We start from the raw sequence: 24269 nt of genomic DNA on the forward strand, positions 1-24269 counted from the left end.
CAAGCTGTTGTTTTCTGATTTTAAACCTTATCATAAAGGATGCAGCTGTGACTATGGACGAGAGGTTGGGGGTGTCATAACTAAGTTTGTGTTTGATACAAACATTGGCGGTAGTTGGCAGTGAGGAGGAAGGTCTTAAGTTACAGGAAGATACAGATGGAATGCTCAGATGGTCACATCAATGGCAGATGGAATGTAACTCTGATAAATATGAGGTCATGCACTTTGGAAAGGAACCAGGCAGGGTAGGAATCAATGAATGGCAGCACACCAGGAAGGTCAGAGGGTGCCTCTCCACACAGACCTGAATGTGGCTGGACAGGGGAACACACAATTTGAGAAAGCGTACGGGAGCATAAACACAGCCTTCACACATCGAAGCGTAGATTATAAGAGCTATGCGGAACTTTCGTTAGCCAAGACGGAATACTGTGAGTAATTCTGGGAGCTACATTACAGGAAGAATGTGATTGCACTGGAGGGAGTGCATAGGAGATTCACCAGGATGTTCCCTTGGATGGAGCATATCAGCGACGGAGAGAGCTTGGAGAAGCTCGGGTTGTTTAGTTTGGAGCAGAAAACGCTAAGGGGGACGTAAATCAGGAGAATACGATTACGAGGGACATGGACGGGTTGGATAGAAACCTTTTAATCAAAGGGACACACTTTTAAAGTGAAGGGTTTGAGTCTTAGTGAGGATTTGAGCTTTTCACCCAAAGTGTGTTGGGGTCTCGGATGCACTTCGTGAGAGGGGAATTGTCATGGTAACCTCAAGACCATTAGAAAATACATGGTTGTGCACTTGCAATGCCATAAGATTCACAGCGACGGGTTTTGTGTTGGAAAGTGGGGCTAATGTAGACCATGCTGTATTTCTAAGGGTACAGAGTCTGTGCTTCTGTGATTGTATGGCAGTGGAAGGTCAATCATTCAGTAGCCTAAGATAGGAATTGATGGGTTTCTGAAGAATATCTTATCAAAGTGTATAGGGGTGAACTTTTAATATCTTCTGAAAATACATCGATGGCAAAATTAAGAGAAAAAGGTGCAACTTTCTTACAGTCTGATACCAGATAGTTGAGGACAGGGAAATAGCAGATCAATGGAGAAAATACTTAAGTTATGCCTTCACAGAAGAAAACAAAGCAAAAATAAAATTCCTCGCAATACGAGGGAACTTTAGTCTGGTGAGAAAAAGGGAATGGAATGAAATTAGCAACTAGAAAGCTTTAGAGAAAATATTGGATTGAAATTAATGGGCATAGACAAAGTCAACAGATATTTATGAAATAGGACTCATATTTGAGAAAGCGGTTTTAGCAAAATTATGGCGACCGTATCAACTCAATACGATTGGAATCTCAGAAAGATTTTTGATAAAGCCCCAAGCCTACTGTTCAAATTCGAATCCTATGGGACTGGGGCTAATATATGGTCATGGTGTTAGAACGGAAGAGCTGGCAGGAAACAGTGAGTCGCAACAAAACCATGTGTTTTTGTATCGAAGGCTTGGAAGATATAATAAGGCTCGAGATTTGGCATCCAGCTATTCCCAATACACATCATACCTTTGGTTGAGTGGCTCAATTGCAATATTCCCAAGTCTGCTGTCAGCACTAAACGATGTCAGCTTGTGAATGGATGAGGAGGATGTAAAAAAAGGCTCCACGTTGATTGAGACAAGTGGAGTTACTGGGCAAATACCTGACAGATGGAGAGCAATGGCAGAGATGAGAAGTTGTGTACTTTGATGGGATCAATTGAATGGCAGCCTATCATTTGAAAAGGGATTGGTTCAAAACTGTTGATCTATAAATTAATTTAAGCAGCAATTTTGTTTATTTCTGCGCAGCCTTCCGAGTCTTTGTAGGGCAGTGCGTTCTGAACTTGGAAGTCAATACTGGGAATGGCATTGGCACGCTGTATACAGTGTACATAGACCCAGCAAGTGGGGAGCTGTAACATTGAATAGAATCTGGATCTCCCTGTACACCAGTCACTGAAAGCAATATTGCAGGAGCAGAAAGCAGGTAGGAAGATAAATGGCTTATTCACCTTCATTTCAGGGGAATTTAGAATACAGGAGTAAGGGTCATTTACTGCAACTGTAGAGGGCCTTGGTGGGACCCCAACTCGAACATTTTGCAGTGTTGTGTGCAGTTTGGTGTCCTTACAGAATAAAGGGCAAACCTGACATTGAGGGAGTGCAGTGAAGGATGACCAGACTGATATCTGGGATGACAGGTTAGTTGTGGGAGCAGAGTTTGGGATGACTGGGCCGGTATCCCATGTGCTTTAGGTAAATAAGTGGAGATCTCAGTGAGATATATAAAACTCTGACAGGGTGTGACAGATTGGAAGCAGGGATGATAGTTCACTTTATAGAAAACGGTTCACGAATCGCATTACATTCAAATCGTACTTAATAAACAAGAGTTATCAGAAAATTCCCTATATATTGATAGGACGAAGGCATTATATTTCATAATATTTAAATATATTTTGGGATATGAACAATGTGTGGGGAAAACTGCATTGAGGAAATGTTCGGCCATGAAATAGCATGGGGAAAGCTCAATGTGCTGAATGACGTCCTCCTCTCCCGATGTTTCTGTGCAGTCTGTGGGAAAGCTCTGTAAATATTGTCACAATCTCTCAGATGTTAGGAAAGATGTCTATGCAGGGTCAATAGGACTGTGTTTCCCATTCCCTTTTCTGATAACGAGGTTGATGCCGGGAGTTCTGTCAGGTTTTATCATTTAAGACCTCAGAGTAGTTTGATACAATTGAGTGTCTCACGTGGCCAATTCAGAGACCATGTCTGTGCGTCTGGAGTCACTTTTAGGCCAGCCCAGGAAAGCACGGGAGATTCACTTCCTGAAAGAATATTGGTGAAGGAGATCGAGGTTTACAATCAGCATTGGACACAAGATCACTATTACTGACACCAGATTTTAGGTCTCGATATTTTATTAATTATATTTAACTTCCACCAGCTGCCAGAGCATTATCCTGGTCTGGATTCGTAATCCAATGATATGTCCACTACAGCACCATCTCCACATGGGAACCTATCAGAAACCACACTGACTGATAATTTACGTGCTACTTGACAGCTCTATCAAAAAGTATTCCCACCAATTTGACTGTCGTGATGGGACTGAGGCTGTGTGAATCGGTCAGATTGGTAATTATTCTCCTATTTAGGGATAGAACATAGTTGAGTAATTTTCCTCATTGCCAGCGAGATGTCAGAGTTGGAAATGGAATGAAACATCTTCCCATGGGCCCGGCTTGTTGCGCAATACAAGTCTTCAGTCCTATTGCAGGAATGGTGTCAGGGCCCATAGCCTTTCTCGTAGACAGAGCTTTAAGAGCGTGTGTGTGTGTGTGTCTGTGTGTGTGTGTGTTTGTGTGTGTGTGTGTGTGTGTGTGTGTGTGTGTGTGTGTGTGTGTGTCTGTGTGTGTTTGTGTGTGTATGTGTGTGTGTGTGCCTGTGTGTGTGTATGTGTGTGTGTGTGTCTGTCTGTGTGTGTGTATGTGTGTGTGTGTGAGTGTATGTGTGTGTGTGTGTATGCGGGGTGGGGGTGCAGTTATATGGTTTAATTAGAAAAGCCGACTTTAACGAGGAGGTAAGAGGACAGAACTCAGGAGAGGTTATTAAAGTCTCCAGCACACACACAAATAGGATAGAGCATCTGGAAATGTTTAACATATCAAACTTCAAGCACACTGCACAAATGAATGACAATGAGAAGAGGGACGGTTAATGCAGGACTGAAGGGGTTATAACTGAATGCATGCTGTATAAGGAATAAGGTAAATGAGCTTGTGGCGCAGAATTAAATCAGCCGGTATGAAGCGATGGGCATCACAGAGATGTGGCTGCAAGGCAATCTGAATATTTAAGGATATTTATCCTATCAAAGAGATAGGCAGGTGGGCAGAGGGAGTGGATTTGCATTATAAGCAAGACATGAGATTAAATGAATCGTAAGAAAGGAAGTAAGGTCAGATGGTGTAGAATCAGCCTGGATAGAATTGAGGAACCACAAAGGTAAGACAACCACAGTTGAAGCCTTGTACAGGGCTCCAAAGAGTAGTCAAGAGCTGGGGCACAAGATACACCAGGAGATAGAAAAGATGTGTAGAAAAGGGAAAGTACAGTAATCACGGGTGATTTCAGTATACAGGGGCACTGGTAACATAAGATTGGTAGTGGTTCGCAAGAAAAGGAATTTTAGGAATGTTTATGAGATGGCTTTTTGGAGCAACATCTGGTGGAGCGCACTCGGGAACAAATGATACAGGATTCGTAAGGGAGATTAGGGTGAAGGTAAACTTCGGAAGCAATGATCAGAACATGATTGAATTTATTCTGCAATTAGAGAGAGAGAGAAGATAGAATCAGAGGTAGCAGTATTTCAGCTGAATAAAGGCAACTACAGAGGCATAAGGGAGAAGCTGGATGGAATTCACTGGGACAGGTGTCAAACATGAAAGACAGGGGAACAGCAATGGCAGCAGATTCCAAGATTAATTCAGGAGACAGGGATTCTTGCCGAGGAATAGAGGCATGGTACAGGGAGGATGAGGCAGCCGGGGCTGACGACGGAAGTCAAGGATTGCATACAAGCAAAAGAGCAAGTGTATAATGTGGTTAGGGTCAGTGGGAAACTAGAGAATTGGGACACTTACAAAGACTAAATGAGGGGAAAAAAGGACAGAGAAGATTAGATCTGGAGGTAAGCTAACCAGTAATACAAAGGAGACTGGAAGAGGATCTTTAGATATATAACGTGCAAAAGTGAGGCGAAAAGTGAATATGGACCACTGGAAAATGATGCTGGAGAGACAGTCGTGGAAAACAAAGAAATGAATGAGGAACTTTGCATCAATGTTCATGGTGGAAGACACGAGTAATTTCTCAAAAATTGAAGAGAGTGAGAGGGCAGAGCTGAGTATGGTGGTCATCACCAAGGAGAACATGCTAGAAAACTGAATGGTCTGAATTTGGAGAAATCACCGGAACCATATGGAATACACCCCAGAATTGTAAGGGACACAGCTGAAGAGGTAGTGAAAGTGAAAGTGGTCATCTTTCAGGAATGACTAAAATCAGGAATGGCTGGAAAATTGCTAACGTGACACTCCATCTAATAAGGGATTTAGGCAGAAGATGGAAATTTACAGATTGATTAGCCTAACCTTGTTTGTGGGTAACATCCTGGAATCCATCGTGAAGGATGGGATTTCTGAATACTTGGATTTAGCAAAATAGTGCAAAGTCAGCATTGTTCCATCAATGGGAGGTCATGCCCAGCTGGAATACTTTGAGGGAGTAACGAGCAGATTGGACCAAGGAGAACCAGTAGATGTTATCCACCTGCTTCTCTAAATTCAATTGATAAGGTGCCATGCAGGAGGCTATTGAGAAAGATTAGTGCCCCTGGTGTTACAGGCAAGGTGCTAGCTTGGATAGATGCATGGCTGTCTGACAGAAAGCAGAGAGTGGGGATAAAAGTGTCCTTCTCAGGATGGCATCCAGTGATAAGTGGTATTCCTCAAGACTCAGTGTTGGGACCACAACAATTCGCTTTGTGCATTAATGGTCTACATGAAGGAACTGAGGGAATTCTGACTAAGTTTTCAAACAGTGCAAAGATGGAATAGAGGGATAGGTAGCATCGAAGAGGTGGTTCAGCTGCAGGAGGGTGCAGTAGCACCCTCTACCAACCCTTCTGATGCTCGGCTTCCAGACCACCAACCTCAGAATATCATCCTCCGCCAATTCTGCCACCAACAGTAAGACCACACCACCAGAGATATACTTCCTTCCCCACCCCTATCAGCATTCTGCAGAGACCAATCCCTTCACGACACCCTCGTTAGTTCACGCGTCCCCCCTCCCACACCCCAACAAGCCACCTTCCACTCCCGGCACCTTCCCTTGCCATTGCAAGAGGTATGAAACTGGTGCCAACAACTTCCTCCTCACCTCAATCTAAGGCCCAAAAGGATCCTTCCACATCAGGCAGAGAAGATCCTGTGCATCCAAACGCCTCATTTACTCTGTCCATTGCTTCTAGTCTCCTCTACACTGGGGAGACAAGACGTCAACTTGCAGAACGTTTCAGGGAACACTCTCCGTCACACATCCAACAACCCCACTTCCCTGTGGCTGAATACTTCGCCTCTCCCACCACTCCTCCAAGGACATGCAAGTTCTTGGCTTCATCCACTGCATTCTAGCCACCAGATGTCTGGATGAACAGCGCATCGTCTTCCACCTTGGAACCCTTCAACCACATGGTATCCAGCGCAATGTCACCAGTTTTCTCATCTCCTCTACCTCCACCTTATCCCAGATCTAACCCTCCAACTGAACACCACCTGTTGAACTGTCCTACCTGTCTATCTTCCTTCCCATCTATCCACTCCACCTTCCGCTCTCACCACTCACCTCGATTTAGCCATTGTCTTCCAAGCTACCTTCCTCCCAGCCCCTCCCATTCATCTCTCAACCACTTTCCGCCCACCAACTTCATTCCCGATAAAGGATTTATGTCTGAAACGTCAAATATTGTGCTCCTCAGAGTCCGCCTGACTGGCTGTGCTTTTCTCGCACCACACTTTTTGACTCTGATCTCCAGCATCTGCGGTCCTCATTTTCTCCTGCTGAAGGATTTGCACAGGTTTGGGGAGTGAGCAAAGTAGTGGCAGATGGAGTATAACGTGGGCAAGTGTGAGGTCATGCAGTTTGCCAGAAAAATAAAGGCATGGACTATTTTCTAAATAGCGAGCAAGTTCAGAAGACACGGTGGGGGGAGGGGGGCGGTGCTCATCCAGGGATCTTGCAAGGTAAACCTGCAGGTTGTCAGCAGTTGGGAAGGCAAATAAAATGATTCCATTTATTTCAAGAAGACTTGAATATAAATGCAGGGATGTACTTCTGAGGCTCTATAAGATTTTGGCCAGGCTACAGTTGGATTATTGTGCACAATTTTCGGTCCCATATCTCAGGAAGGATGTACTAGCCCTGGAGCATTTTCCTATAAGATTCACGAAAGTGGTCCCAGGAATGAAAAGCTTAACATATGAAGTACATCTGAGGGCTCTGAGTCTATATTTGATAGAGTTCACAAGAATATTAGGAGGTCTAATTGAAACTTACAGACTATTGAATGACTTGAACAGGGTGGATTTTGGGAAGATATTTCCAATGGAGGGGAGATTAGGACCGAGGGGACAGAGTAAAGAGAAGACGTTTTCAAACACAGATAAAGATGAACCTCTTCAGCCAGAGAGTGGTGCATCTAGGGAATTCACTGCTACTGAAGGCTGTCGAGGCCAGGTAATTGAGTGTATTTAAGAGTAAGACAGATGTGTTCTTTATTGTAAAGGCGATGAAGGGTTACAGATAGAAAGTGGAAGGATGGTGTTGAGAAACTTAACAGCCATCATTGAATGGCGGAGCAGACTCAATGGGCTGAATGGCCAAATTTCTGCTCCAATGTCTTCTGGTCGTATGGTTAATATTGGCTGTGCTCATTCCTCATTGGATATGTATCCTGGAATTTGATTTTCTTATGATTTATAAAGAGTAACATCCCAGTACTGATGACTGGTAAATATCATGTTCCCTCCCTCCAGTCTCTGCAGCCATGTCCCCAAAAACATAAACACACTCAAATTGAAAACCAGTGCATGGTACTTAATCACAGTTGATTGACATCGACAACATTAACAGCATGACACTCACATGCCCTCTCTGATCCTCGACTAACCATCTGAATTGTGTGTCATATCATATTCTCTGTTAACATATCCATGCCATTTGTCTGTTAAAGATCCTGTTGTCGAAGGCACGTGTGCCTGTCAGATTAAGGACTAGAAAAGTTCTCTCCATTTTTTACTGACATTATAATCACTGATCAGTAGTTACAGACTGGATGTTTCTATTTATAAATGGCGAATCTTGTTTATGTTCTGACAATCCTTTGACATTATTCCCATATCCAAGGCAGATTGAATGATTACACGCAATCAATCTACCATCTCCAATATTCCCTCCCTCAGCCACCCCCACATATCCCAACCTAAATGAGTAAATTTTGAACGTTCTTTTGAATTTGAATAAAATCAATATTGAACTCAAAGAGGTTAAATTGAGCTATTTGTTCAGTGACTGTGATTAAAGAAAATCTCCGTGGATCCTAATTATCCCAGTGGAGAGTTTCCATCGTTGAAAGATAAATGGGCTCTGTTCAATGTGCAATCCCATAGTGTAAGTAGGAGCATCACTTACAGCAGCTCGAGAGAGAGGGGGAGGAGAAATCAGAATCTGAGAACATTAGACAGGAACGTTACAATAATGGTTCATAATCTGAGGACCATGGATTAGAATGTTCCAACAATGGATCCGAATCTGAGAACATTAGACTGGAATGTTCCAACAATGGACAGGAGTTTATCCGAGGGTCTTTACTGGCTTTCTCAGCCTTGGATATCATTGGCATATCGGATACAGGATATCCTTTGGATTATTCAAGGTGGTTACTATCCCATCCTCGCGATAGTTGGTGTTCCTGGTAAGTCATTATATTTGTCTACTAAACTGGGTTGAACTGAATTTCGGCTCATGATATGTACATTTTGTAAAGTGCAAATCAATATCTTCAGTTCCAAACAAAAATTCATTTCCTTATATATTATAACTATCAAACTACGATTTATAAAGTACTCATTGATATGCAAGAAGGAACCAGACTCTTCTCAAACTCCATAATCCATTTTGTCCTTCACAGATTTACATCTCCATGTCCTCCTCACTCACCAATCCTGTCCAATACCACCATCATGATATCCCAGTCTCGTCCTCTGTCTCAGTGCAATATCTGAATAAACCATTCGTGCCTTTGTTAAATCAGGATGCAACAGTTTCACGTTCTTAGTAACCATGTCCGTGACTAAATAATTGCTATTGAGAATGTTTAACTTGTTCTCTACACATAAGAGAAGTCAGTTTATGGTGGTCAAGCCATTGACTCATAATCTAGAGCCATAGAATAATGGTCTGTTGAAATTGGGGAGTTTAATAGCAACCATTATCATTTGTTATAAAAACCAATCTGCTTGCCTCATGACCTTTAGGGAAGTCAATGTGTCATGATTCCCTCCTCAGGTTTCCGTGTGACTTCTGTGATGAACACGTGGGTGTACTGTACCTTTTAGAGAATTAAAAGCCAACAATAACAACCTGACAGCACCAAGAGTTCTGAACAATAGATATAATGTAACATTTGGTCGAACAACCCGATTAGCTCATTGTCTTGAAACAAATTCAGCAAACCATTTTAAATTATACCCCAAAATACCCACCTCCAAACAAGTTTCAATTTATTATATTGACAATCTTAACAGCAAATGATACAATCCAATAGTTTGGCGGTACAAGACCATGGAAAATTGAAAAAATGGGAGAAGAACTGTCGAGCTACCAGCGTGCAAAGACTGTCTGAAATATAGCTCTCCTATAGGTACCTTTATTGATTCGTATTTGGTGAAGCAGAGTCCCCAAGACGAAAAGAAGACAGGAATATGGAGAAGAACCGAAAGCTTCCTGGTTTTGAGAAAAGAAGTTTTGTTTTGTAAATCTTAATTAGGAGTCTAATCGGAGAAGTACTGTGGAGGGGGAAGGTAAAAGACAGGTTAGAGGAAGAAGTTGTAAATAGTTGTTCGTTTATTATTCTCTGTTATACTTTAAGAAATAAAGTTGTTATTTTTTACTTTAAATAGATTTGGACTCTAGAATTATCACAAATTACTGCATGGGATAAATCTTTTCTCTGTTGCTGGTTTTAATTAAGCAGGAAGATTTCTCCTGTGTTGTGACACTACAAACCCAAAGCTATGCGTTTTACTCTTTATGATACTGTGGAACAGCTGGACCAGCCACTCAGTTCAAGATCTGCACAACATACTGCCCTGACCAGGGCTTCATACATCCTGTGAGAGAAGAATAAAGGTAAAGAAAGCTCCCTTTCTCTGCCTGTTTTCTGTATTGCTGCATCTCATTTCCATTCAGGTACGTGATCATCCCCTATTTTAGGTGTATTCAATCTTATTGAAATTCTCCCCGAGAGTGATGCACGGCTCCATAGGTATCTCTGGTGCTGGCTTTATTGATGCTGACGTACAGATGTCAGGGACTTATAAATTCCATGTCAGTCGTAGTGCATAGAGAAGGAATGGCTTTTTGTGGCACATGAAATAAATGGCGATGTCTGAATGAGAGAAAATATGTTTTTTGACAATCCCTGAGAGTGTTGTTGAGGCAGTATTTGGGGTACTGTGGATAGACGTTCTCTCAAGTTTCACCAGACTAAACCCTGGGATGATGGCACCATGAGTAATGAGTGAAGCTCAGTGAGAGAATAAGAGGTGATTACATTGAACCTTAAGGGGGATGGACAATCACTCATGATGTTCTCAGCAGACACTGATATGTTGAGAAGTTCCATGGCTTTTTTTTCCCACTCAGATCACATGATTCTCGATAGTTTTAGATCCTCTGAGAACGTTCCACCCAACCATCCCACCCACTATTTAAACTGAGACAGAGAGAGAAATAGAGGGGAGAGAGAGGAGAAAGAAAGGAGAGAGAGACAGAGAGACAGAGAGAGAGACAGAGAGAGAGAGAGAGAAAGAGCGGGGAGGGAGGGAGAGAGAGAGAAAGAGACAGAGGTTCAGGCTTTTGAATAAACTCTCCCAACATTAATAGAGTTCAATTGATGCGTCATCCTGCCATGAACGTCATGGTGTCCATAATCACGAGAGCAGCAACAATACCTTCATTATAAAAGTGTTAACACTTCCCAGCATTATAGAGAGAAGGAAAGTCTTTTTACGCCACAGGAAAGAAACGGAGATGTCTAGGAGGAAAAAGAGATTTTATGATCGTCGCTGAGAGTGTTGTTGAGGCAGCATTTGAGATATTGTGGACAGACATTCTCTTCTTTATAAAGAATGATCGCCTTGCCACAAAGAGGATGCAATGGAGTTTCACCAGACTAATTCCAGGGATTATGGTACCACGAGGAGACAGTGAAGATTAATCCCTGGCGTTGTGAGAGAATGAGAGGCGATTGCATTGAAAGTTGAGGGGGAGGGACAGTCACTCACGATGTTCTAAATAGACACCGATACGGTGAAAGATTCCATGGCTTCTTTTTTACTCGGGTTGCATGATTGTCGATAGTTTGAGAGCCTCTGAGAATATTCCCCTCAATCCACACCCAATTCCCATGTCGCATGAGAGAGACAGAGGGCCAGTGTTTGAATAATCTCTCCCCACATTAATACAGTGAATTTGGTGTATGGTCCTGCATTGAAAGTCTCGTTATCCACAATCCCTACAGCAGCCACAATACCTTCATGCTGAAACAGTTAACTATTCCCACCAGATTCTGACCTCCATGAAGAACAAGGGTGTGTCTTCTCGGTGATGGAAAAATGCCTCCTTGAGAGTTGACACAAATCATTTAGCTTCCCTCCTCATTGCCAGCAAACTATGTTAAAGCAGCACACGTTCTACAAACAATGGACCATGATTAACATCATGGAGTCTTCTATCAGTGCAGTCTCGGTTTCATTGGTTTGTCATGTTGGAATATCAGTGACCCCCTCTTGTTCCTGTATAACTGTCACGTGGGGATGAATAGCATCCTCCTGATCTCATAGAACAGGTTTAAGGGTCTGATTGGGCTCTGCCTGTTCCTGTTTAACAGCTCGATGCACTGAACAGACCACTCTTCTTCCTGTGTAACAGGCAGGAATATTTAATGTGCTGTCACTCTTCCTGTTCCTGAATGCTAACTCATATCCGTGTGCAACCAGCTTGAGATGCTGAATGAGCTCCTCTTTTAACTGTTGAAATGTGTGACCGTGCTGTTACATAAATTTTACCGACACGTTAACAGCACAAACCGGAATGCTGTCCGGGTCTTGCTGCACATGGACACAGAATGGTTCCGGAGCTGATGGGGGTCAATTTGTTCTGAACATTCTGTGATCTTCAGTCATCATGCCTACTTCAGATCTTATAATGGGGAAAGACATTGATGGACCAGCTGAAGATGTTTGTGCTGAGGAGGCTAACCTGAGGATGTCCTGCAGAGATGTCCCGGGACTGAAAGGATTGTTGGCAACTGACCCCAAACTTCTTTATTTGTATTCTGAAAGAGCCCGTCCACATTCAGCTCAAGGTGAATGTAGGTGGTCCCGATGCCATCCTCAACCAAATACTGCCTTGGTATCAAAGCCATTCGCTCTTTCCCGAGCCCCTGTGTTCACCTCTTGTTCATATCAATAGGTGACAGTGCATGTGTAGGGAATGCTTTCCTCTCACAGAAGGTAATCACTGTCAGGAATTATCTGTGCGGGAGAGCTAGGGGAGCTTTATCGCTGAAAGTATTTAAGGAGGAGTTAGATGGATTTTTGACCTGTCAGATAGCTAAGGGGTGAAGAATTGGGCTTAAAAAAGAGGGGTTACTGTCAACGGTAGTTCAGCCATGATGTTATGCAATGGCTTGATCATCCGAATTACCTGATCCTGTTCCTTTTGTCCTCATATTCAGTAATTGCAAAGTTAATGGCTGTAATTTTCCTGAATGTTCTTTTATTGAACGTTGCAATCAGAGAGAGTAAAGTATTTTGTGAGTCATCTTTGGTTGAGGTATGGGGACTGTATTCACGGTGAATCTGGGTCGATGATATCACCAACAAATGAACCACAGGTTGCAGAGAGGAAACACTCGTAAAGAGACAAGAAGTGTCTGTCGAAACAAATAACATTTTCCAACCGACACCAAACCATGTGTGACAATCTTGAGGGACTGAAGAGATCCTGTGTTACTGTTGACCAGGTATTTGTAGCAAGTGGCCTCCATCTGCTCCTTGCAGGAGCTGTGGGGGGTTTAATAGAACATAGCAACACAGGACTGAGCAGCAGGAGTGAGCCATTAGATATTTTATCACCGCTCCATGTGCTTTTGGTCTCAGCAGCACGTTTCTGTCTGTATACCATTTTACTACATACTGAAAACAAATTTGAATAAATGCAAACATCCAGGCACCACAATCCTCTGGGGAAGAGAATTTCCACTTGAACAGCCTTCTGGGAATTTCTCATTTGTGTTCCAACAAATGTTGGAGAGTCACTATGTCCTTTTCCAGTCCCACGTCTCCACTGGTTACACCCATCGTAAAGGCAGCCAGTTTAGTGAGGTGGTCAATGATTTAGGTCTCAGACCCCGCCATTTTTTAGAAAAATGTGAGACACAGAAAGTTGCACCCATAACAAATGTTAAAATAATAGAGTGCCCCAACATGTTATTCTGCCTTTTAAGTTATTCTGCTCACACAAGCTACTGGTAGTGGGATTTCTTTTGGAACAGTGGGATTTGGCTGAATTCCCTTCGTTTCAGGCAGTGGAGAGATTCCAATGAGTCCTCACCAGGAATCCTTCACAAGTGGTAAAGATGACGCAAGGATTTTATGATCTCACACTTTTCTATCTGGCGGAACAAAGTAAGAGAGAGGGATCAATCGGCTGCTCCTTCTCAGACAGGGAACATTTTTCTCCCTCTCTGTGTTGGAACGTACAATTTTGTCAACTGAACACCAAACTGGACCATGTGCAATCTCCTGGAACATTCACTGGAAAACCTGATTATGGATTATATGCAGATGCGTCATTGCTCTTGTTGTACACAATTCTTCCAATCGCAAAAAAAAATCCCCACTTTATAATTTGAAGACATGCTTACATGTGTCTGTGTAATTTGTAACATTGGTAGGTGTCTTCATAGTATTTGTGTTAATATCAATGCATGTTTTTCTTAAAGTTTATTCTCTAGCTTTAGTCTCCCTGACAGGAGATAATATGCATCCAGCTGATACACTTTTCAGAAAGTCATGGATGGTTAAATACTATTTCTCAGATAAGATCAAAACGGATAATCCCCCATAACAGAAGGCCGGCATTCCAGGAATGAGTAAAGGGAAACCTCTGTGAAAATCTTCGAAAAGAATTATATCTTTTTATTTTAGTTTAGGGGATCAATCCTGCACACAGTACATCAAGTGTGGTCTCAGCAATGCCCTGTACGGATGCAGTTAAACATTCCTGCAATTAAACCTGATAACTTTTGCCAAAAACAGCATTATTCCACTTACCTTCCAAATCACTTGCTGCATCTGACTTCATGTGATTCATGTCGCAAGAATATGGAAACCTCCTGTATCACAGAGTTCGGCAATCTCTCTCCATTTAAATTATTTACCATTGTTTTATGCCAAAATATAATTTACCTTCATGCCAAAATTGACAACTTACGTTAAGTTATTTCTGCTGAAGTTCTGCTCACTAACCTTCCCTGCCTGTATCACTTTGCAGACTCACTACCTCCATTTGACGACACATTGAATGGCCATCTTGGTGTATGAGCTAATTGAGCTCCAAGCTATTCCCTCCCCTTCCTCCAGATCTTTGATAAAGATTATTGATCATTGATAACCCCACAGTGATCTCTGAGGCACTCCATCAGTTACAGCTTTGCAGCCTGAAAATAAACATCTGTCTCTCCTCTCTATTTCCTGTTAGTGACAGCGTCCCTGTTCCTGTGTAGCAGCTCAGGTGGGTTGAAAGGCCTCCTCCTCGAATTTGTGGTGTACTGAACGAGCTGAATTACTTCATTCTATATTCCTGTGTAATTCCTTAGAGGGGCAGAATGGTCTCCTCCTGTCTCATTGTAACGATCCTGTCTGACTTAATGGAATGGTCACCAACCCTGTAACAGCCTCGAGGGGTGGATTGAGGGAACACATGGGGTAGGGGCAGAAGTTGCCCATTCGGCTGCACCATTCAGAATGCTCATGGCTGATCCGAGTGTGCCTGACCATCCATTTCCTGTCTGTTCCCAATAAACACTGACACTTCTGTCCAGTAAAGATCAGTCGAGCTCTGCCTGGAATATCTTCTATAACCGAGTCTTCACTGCTCCCTGAGGATGAGGACACCACAGGTAGCACAACACTAAAGTGAAAGGGACGTCCTTATTTCATTGTGGGACAACTGTTATTTTAAAACTGTGTTAACTGAACATCAAGTCACTACCTCTTTTCAGACATAAGGACAGAATAATTAGGAATAAAAGTAAACCTGTCCCACATTCCCACTGACCCTTTCCAATCAAATATCTATCACACCTAGCCTCTGCTGCTGTCTCAGGAAGAGAATTCCTGATCGCATAATACCGCAGGAGCATGAGGGAAATGAGCAGATTGAGGCCATTCAGCCTATTGAGTCTGAAATTCTGTTCAATAATTTCTTATTAGTACCTCGGCCTCATTCTTCTACCTTCTTCCTGGAATCGTGGATCCCCTTACAAATCAAAAACATATCGACTTGGGTCTTAATAATACTATTGTCTGTGCCTCTGTGTGTCTGTATGTGAGTAAGTGTTTGTGCGTGTATCTGTATGTGTCTGTGCCCTGTTTGTGTTTGTGTGCGTACCTGCGTATGTGTGTGTCCGTGTGCTTGTTGTCTGTGTGTTTGTGTCTACATCTGTCTGTCTGTGTTTCAGCCTGTGTTGCTATCTGTATTTATGTCTATTTGTATGTGACTGTATATGTCTCTGTGTGTTTATATGTGTGTGTGTATGCCTATCTCCTTGTAAGTATTGTATGTGTTCGTCTGTGTATTTCTGTGTCTGCGTCTCTGTGCAGTGAGGTATCTGTGGTTTTTGTTTGGAAGTGAAAGGACTGTTTTGACTGTTGTGGGAGCTGCCAGTGGGTTTAAAGTGAGAATTGTCTTTCACTGAACATTGCTCCTTAACTGGTCAGTAGGACGTGGATGTTTCAGGTTCTCCACACGCGGCTTCCTGGTCCTCTCCAGCTCTTTAAGTGTCTTCCCCATATGACGGGGGGAGGGGAGTGAGGGAACGGATATCGGGCACTCCATTACCCGGCTTGGAGTTTCTATCCTATTCCAGGCAGTTTCTCCTGGAATGGGAGAAAGGGATGGAGGGAGAGTGTGAATGGATGACCCTGCTGTTTGTGCTGTTGTAGGTGGGGGGAGTTGTGAGGTGTCTGGAATGAGTCAGTCGACTGTTTTGAATCGATATAGTATTATTAGTTGCTGATTTCAACAGTGAGAGTGGTAATGCCTGAGCCTTGTTTGGAGACAGAGCGTGAACCTTGTTCGGGGTTAGGTGCTATAACAGATATACAGTGAGTGTGAGGGAGCAGAGAGTATACGGTACCTCTTATCCTGACAGAGCGGGGAGGATATAGATGCTTATCCTGTATTGCAGGACATTTCTTCAGATCATCTCAGTGTCGAGGTGAGGCTCCCCGAATGTCTTGTCCAAATCTGTCACTAATAACAACACAGACCTGTCCCTCAGCTTCCACAGAATCAGTTTAGGTAGAGTTTACAGATAGCAAGGAGAAGCAAATATTGGTGTGTTATATATCGAAACCAAAACGGTAGCAGAAAATCGGAGCATCATATGCCCCGGAAATTAGATAGGCAAGTATTGTGGATACCGCAGTCTTACTGGATGGTTAACAGCGTTAACTAAGTGACTGCTGAAGCTGTGAAAAATAAGTTCAGTAAGTGTATATGAGGTGGGTTGAAGAGTATTTTGTGAAGCAAACTAGAGAGCAGGTTAGTTAGAATTTGATGTTGTGTGGTCAGAAGGACGACTTATTAACCTTGGTCTGAAGCAGCTTTTAAGGAATAATGGCATTTATAAGGTGCAGTTTACAAGGTGTCTGCATACAATATAGAATGCTTGAATATTCTAGTCAAACATTTGGAAGACCGGAGGCTAGAGTGTCAAGATATCTTCAGTAAATTGGGAAAGTACAATATAACATTCAGTGGGAAACAAGCAATGGTTGTTAGAGACATAGAGGCAGACAGCACCGAGACATGCCCGTCAGCCCAAACTGGTCCAATGCAACCAAAATGCCCATCCACGCTAACCCCATGTCCCTGCCATCGTCCCGTATCTTTCTAATCCTTTACTATTCATGTATTTGCCCAAATGCCTTTTAAATATTGTTAATGTATCCGCCTCAACCACTTCTCATTCCATATGCGTAACAGCCCCTGTATTCAAAAGTTGTTCCTCGGGTTCCCTTTTATTCTGTCCCCTCTGACCTTAAACTGATGCCCTCTAATCTGTGATTGTCCAACATTTGGAAAAAAAGACTGGGTGCATTCACTCTATCCATGCCTGTCATAATCTTATAAACTTCAATATGATCCTCCCTCAGCTTCATGCACACAACAGTAAAAAGACCTAGCTTGTCCAACCTCTTTCTGTAACTCAGACCATTGAGACCTTGGCAACATCCTTGTAAATGTTTTCTGCACTCTTTCCAGTTTAATAACATCCTTCCTATAGCAAAGTGAACAAAACTGAACATAACGCTACCAATATGACCTCACCAGCATCCTGTATAACTGCATCATAACTCCCTAATTTCGATACTCACTGATACAAACCGCTTAAGGCCAGTGTGCCAAAAGCTTTCTTCACTGTCTACCTCTGAATCAACTTTCAGAGAACCATGCACCTGAATTCCAAGGTCCCTCTGTTCCACTGCACTCCTTAGGACCCAACCATTCACCATGAAACTCCAAACTTGATTTGACTTTCTAAAATGCAAGAACTTACATTAATCAATACTAAAATCCATTTGCCATTTCTCAGCCCACTTCTACAGCTGATCAAGATACTGCTGTAATTTCTGAAATTTGTGATAACCTTCCTCACTTTCCTTGATGCCGCCTGATTTAGTGCCATCTTCAAACTTACAAATCATGCCTGTATATTCTCATGTAAATCATAGATAGATGTAATATGTAGTGGTAATAGCATCAATCCCTGAGGCATTCCACTATTCACAGGCCTCCAGTCTGACCAGCATGTTTCCAGTATTAATCACTGCTTCCAACCATCAATGCAATTTTGTACCTAATTTGCCAGCTCCCCCTCAATTCCATGCGATCTCACCTTCCAGAGCAACGTACCACATGGAAACTTATTGAAGGCCTAACTGGAATCAATCTGGACTACGTATACCACCCGGACCTCCTCAACGTTGCTGGTCACTTTATCAAAGAACTCCAACAAATTTGTGAGTCATGATCTCCCTTGCACAAACTCCCGTGCTGAAGTTGATAAAGGGCTTTTGCCCGAAACATCGATTTTCCTGCTCCTCGGATGCTGCCTGACCTGCTCTGCTTTTCCAGCACTATTCTAATCTTACTCCAAACCACACCCTGTCTTTCCAAATGCATGTATATCCAATCTCTCCAAATCTTCTAAAGTAACCTACCCACTAGATTTTAGGATTACTGGTCTTTAGTTCCCAGGTTTATCTTTGTAGCATTTCTTGAATAAGGGCTCAGCATTCGCTTTGCTCCAATCGTCCAGGACGGCACTCGTTGGCCAGCGATGATAGAAAAGAGCCAAGCAGTGCTCCCGCAATTTGTTCTCTATCCTCTTATCCTCCTGCTGTGTTCCTGAATATAACTGGTCGGGACCAGGAGTTTTTAGAAATACTGAAAAGTCTGAAACATGCATCTATTTATTTCAGGTACAAACACCAAAGAGTGAGAAAGTGACTCAGTGATGGTTAACATAACAAATTAGAAAATATGTTCATCGTAGGAAGTGATTTCAGAAGAATTCCAGCTATTGTGGAAACCTGAAAATTCTCAGAAATTAACGATCCAGGAAAGGAAGGCCATGAAACTGATAAGGAAATCAAAAAGAGAACATATCTGCTAACACACAGGAACACAAAGACTGCATCAATCAGCGATCTATATTTCAAAGGAAACAAAATAAAAGCAAGGTCAAATGTGGAAATTTGTAGGAGAAAGTGAGGTCTGCAGATGCTGGAGATCAGAGCTGAAAATGTGTTGCTGGAACAGCGCAGCAGGTCAGGCAGCATCCAGGGATCAGGAGAATCGACGCTTCGGGCATAAGCCCTTCTTCAGGAATCCTGAAGAAGGGCTTATGCCCGAAACGTCGATTCTCCTGATCCCTGGATGCTGCCTGACCTGCTGCGCTGTTCCAGCAACACATTTTCAGCTGTGGAAATTTGTAATCGGGAGAGGAAATGGCCAAGAAAACAACCAGTTACATTGCATCTGTCTTCATGGAGGAAGATCCAGAAAGTCACCCAGTAATACCAAGTGATCATATCGGACTCCTGGAGCTAAGGACATAAAGTCAATTCATATCAGTAACAAGGTAGTACTTGAACATCGAGCTGGATTGAGCATTGCTAAGTCTGACGAAACAGATGTTCTTCACATCAAAATGTCGGAAATAAACCACCAATAGTAGTATTAGTTGCATTGTCGATGACTTTGTTTTATTTTCCTGTACATTCTGCAGAGACTGGAAACTATTGTGGATAAACTATAGATGAATGGAAGGGATCCAAACAGCTACAAAGGGAAAAACACGTAGTGTGGAGAACTGCAGACCAGTTAACTTGACATTTGTAGGGAAACTGTTGGAATCTATTACACAGGATGACCTTTTTGCTATTTAGAATTAACAGCAATAATGGAGAGAATCAGCATGCATTTCTGAAAGAGACATCATACTTGATAAACTCTGGAATTGTTTGAAGATGTTTCTTAAAGCATAGATAACGGGGAAACAGTAGAAGTGGCATATATTGTATTTTCGGAAGGGTTTCTATAAGATTTCAGTGAGTTCGTAAATGCAATGAATGTGAAGGGTATTTGGAGGAACATATGTAAGTGGAAAGTTAAAGTTTGGTTCGCCTTCATTTAGGGGAGTCAGAACATTGATGTGAAGACTTGTTGAAGCAGTTTCACTGCGTGTTGATGGGACTGTACCTGGAGTATTCTGTACAGTTTTGGTGACCGAATCTCAGAAAGAATATAATGACCTGAGAGGAAGTGCATTCTCTAGATTAATCCCTCAGATGTTGAAATTGCCTGATGAGGAAACTCGGCCTGTGTTCTTGAATGAGAGGTGGGTCACAGTGAAATTTAGAAAATTCACAAAACATCTGACAAGTTGGAAATTAACAGGACGCTTCCCTCGCTGTCTATTCCACAGTCAAGGCATTATAATGGCAGGATCGGGGACAGGCCAGTTAAGGCTACAATAAGGAGGAAATTCATCACTTGCAGGGGACTGACTAATACAGGGGCATGGAAACCTACTGGCAGGCAAGGTTAATGAGAATCTCCAGATATTCTCCAAGGGTGTCCAGCAGAACAGAATAACCAGGTAACAGGTAGGACTCATCAGTGACTTGCCAAGGTGCAACCAAATCAACTTTAGTGGTAGGAGACAGAGGGTGGTGGGAGAAGGCTGTTTGTGGGATTGGAGGCTAGTGTCCAATGGTGTACCACAGGGATCAGTGCTGTGTCTCTTAATATTTGGGATTCGGAAGTGTTGGTGTTGGACTGGGGTGGACAAAGCTAAAAATTGCATAAACCAGGTTATAGGCAAAAAGGTTTATTCGGTGGCATTAGCTTTCGAAGTACTTCATCAAAGCTCACAATCACCTGATGAAGAAGCAGCGCTTCGAAATCTCGTGCCTCCAAATAAACCTGTTGGACTAGAAGCTGTTGTTTTCTGATTTTAAACCTTATCATAAAGGATGCAGCTGTGAATATGGACGAGGCGTGGGGAGTGTCATAGGTAAGTTTGTGTTTGATACAAAGATTGGCCGGGTAGATGGCAGTGAGGAGGAAGGCCTTATGTTACAGGAAGATACAGATGGAATGGTCGAATGGTCACATCAATGGCAGATGGAATGTAACCCTGATAAATATGAGGTCATGCACTTTGTAAGAAGGAATCAGGCAGGGGAGGACTCAATGAATGGCAGCACACTAGGAAGCTGAGAGAGTGCTTCTCCACACATCCCTGAATGTGGCTGGACAGGGTAACACGCGATTTGAGAAAGCGCACGGGAGTGTAAACATAGCCTTCACACATCGAAGCATAGATTATAAGAACTATGCGGAACTTTCGTTAGCCAAGATGGAATACTGTGTGTAATTCAGGGAGCTACATTACAGGAAGGATGTGATTGTACTAGAGGGGGTGCAGAGGAGATGTTCCCTGGGATGTTGCCTGGGATGGAGCATATCAGCTATGGAGAGAGCCTGGAGAAGCTCGGGTTGTTTACTTTGGAGCAGAGAAGGCTAAGGGGGACGTGAATCAGGAGGATAAGATTACGAGGGATATGGATGGGGTGGATAGACAGCCGCTGGTCCTTTTAATCAAAGGGACACACCTTTAAAGTGAAGGGTTTGAGGCTTAGTGAGAATTTGAGGAATGTTTTTCAACCAAAGTGTGTTGGGGTCTGCGATGCACTTTGTGAGAGGGGAATTGTCATGGTAACCTCAAAACCATTAGAAAATACATGGTTGTGCACTTGAAATGCCATAAGATTCGCAGCGACAGGTTTTGTGTTGGAAAGTGGGGCTAATGTAGACCGCGCTGTATTTCTGATAGTACAGAGTCTGTGCTTGTGTGATTGTATGGCTGTGGAAGGTCAATCATTCAGTAGCTTATGATAGGAATTGATGGGTTTCTGAAGAATATCTTATCACAGTGTATATGAGTGAACTTGTAATATCTTCTGAAAATAAGTTAATGGCAAAATTAAGAGAAAAAGGTGCAGCTTTCTTACAGTCTAATACAAAATGATTGAGGACAGGGAAATAGCAGATCAATGGAGCAAATACTTCGGTTAGGCATTCACAGAAGAAGAAAAAAAACACAAAAATAAAATGTCCTCGCAATACTAGGGAACTTTAGTCTGGTGAGAAAAAGGGAATAGATTGACATTAGTAACTAAAACGTTTTAGAAAAAATATTGGACTGAAATTAATGGGCATAGACAAAGTCAACAGAGGTTTATAAAATAGGAATCATATTTGAGAAAATGGCTTTTATGGAGAAGGTATCAACGCAACACGATTGGATTTTCAGAAAGATTTTTGATAAAGCCCCAAGCCTATTGTGCAAATTCGAATCCTATGGGACTGGGGCTAATACATGGTCATGGTTTTAGAATGGGAGAGCTGGCAGGAAATAGTGAGTATGAACAAAACCATGTTTTTTTGAATGGAAGGCTTGGAGGATATAACAAGGATCGGGTTTTGGGATCCAGTTAATCCCAATACACATCATATCTTTGGTTGTGGAGCTCAATTGCAATATTCCCAAGTCTGCTGACAGCTCTAAACGATGTCAGCTTGTGAGTGGATGAGGAGGATGTCAAAAAGGCTCCAAGTTGATTGAGACAAGTGGAGTGACTGGGCAAATATCTGGCAGAAAAAGAGCAATGGCAGAGATGAGAGGTTGTATACATTGATGGGATCAATTGAATGGCAGCCTGCCATTTGAAAAGGGATTGGTTGAAAAATGTTGATACATAAATGAACTTAAGCTGCATTTTTGTTTATTTCTGCGCAGCCTTCCGAGTCCATGTAGGGCAGTGACTTCTGAACACGGAAGCCAATACTGGGAATGGCATTGGCACGCTGTATACAGTATACATAGACCCAGCAAGTAGGGAGCTGTAACATTGAAAAGAATCTGGATCTTCCTGTACACCAGTCACTGAAAGCAATATTGAAGGAGCAGAAAGCAGGTAGGAAGATAAATGGTTTACTATCCTTCATTTCAAGGGGATTTAGAATACAGGAGTAAGGGTCATTTACTGCAACTGTACAGGGCCTTTTTGGGGCTCCATCTCGAACATTGTGTAGTATTGTGTGCAATTTTGGTGTCCTTACCTAATAAAGGGCAAACCTGACATCGAGGGAGTGCAGTGAAGGATGACCAGACTGATCTCTGGGATGACAGTTAGTTGTGGGAGCAGAGTTTGGGGTGACTGGACCTGTATTCCATGGGCTTTAGGAAAATGAGTGGAGATCTCAGTGAGATAGATAAAACTCTGCCAGGGTGTGACAGATTGGAAGCAGGGATGATAGTTCACTTTATAGAAAGCGGTTCACGAATCGCATTGCAGTCAAATGGCACTTAATAAACAAGCACTATCAGAGAACTCCCTATATATTGATGGGCCGAAGGCACTATAGTTCATAATGTTTAAACATATTTTGGGATATGAACATTGTGTGGGGAAAACTGCATTGAGGAGATGTTCGGCCATGAAATAGCATGGGGAAAGCTCAATGTGCTGAATGACCTCCTCCTCTCCCGATGTTTCTGTGCAGTCTGTGGGAAAGCTCTGCAAATGTTGTCACAAGCTCTCAGATGTTAGGAAGGATGTCTATGCAGGGTCAACAGGACTGTGTTTCCCATTCCCTTTTCTGATAACGATGTTGATGCTGGGTGTTCTGTCAGGTTTTATCCTTTAAGACCTCAGAGCAGTTTGATATAATTGAGTGTCTCTCGTGGCCGATTCAGAGACCATGTCTGTGCGTCTGGAGTCACTTTTCGGCCAGACAAGGAAAGCACGGGAGATTCACTTCCTGAAAGAATATTGGTGAAGGAGATTGATGTTTACAATCAACATTGGACACAAGATCACTATTACTGACACCAGGTTTTAGGTCTCGATACTTTATTAATTATATTTAACTTCCACCAGCTGCCAGAGCATTATCCTGGTCTGGATTCGTAATCCAATGATATGTTCACTACAGCACCATCTCCACATGGGGCCCGATCAGAAACCACACTGACCTGATTATTTCGGTGCTACTTGACAGCTCCATCAAAAAGTATTCCCACCAATTTGACTGTCGTGATGGGACTGAGGGTGTGGTAATTGGTCAGATTGTAATTATTCTCCTATTCAGGGACTGGACATAGTTGAGTAATTTTCCAGATTGCCAGGGAGATGTCAGAGTTGGAGCTGGAATGAAACAGCTTCCCCAGGGACACGGCTTGTTGTGCAGCACAAGTCTTCAGTTCCATTGCAGGAATGGGGTCAGGGCCCATTGCCTTTGTTGTATCTACTGTGTTCAGCTGTTTCTTCATGCCCGTACAGCAAATCGAATTGCTTGAAGACTGGCATCTGCGATTCTGTGCGAATCATGATGAGTGTGAGGTGGATCATCCACTCATCACGTCTGGCTGAGGATAGTGCAGACACCACATCCTTGGCATTTTTCACTGACGTACAGAACTGTTCCGATATTTAGGATGAGG

This window comes from Chiloscyllium plagiosum, unplaced genomic scaffold (assembly GCF_037043375.1).
Source record: "Chiloscyllium plagiosum isolate Xiang-an unplaced genomic scaffold, Cpla_swu_hap1 HiC_scaffold_48, whole genome shotgun sequence".
Classification (NCBI taxonomy): Eukaryota; Metazoa; Chordata; class Chondrichthyes; order Orectolobiformes; family Hemiscylliidae; genus Chiloscyllium; species Chiloscyllium plagiosum.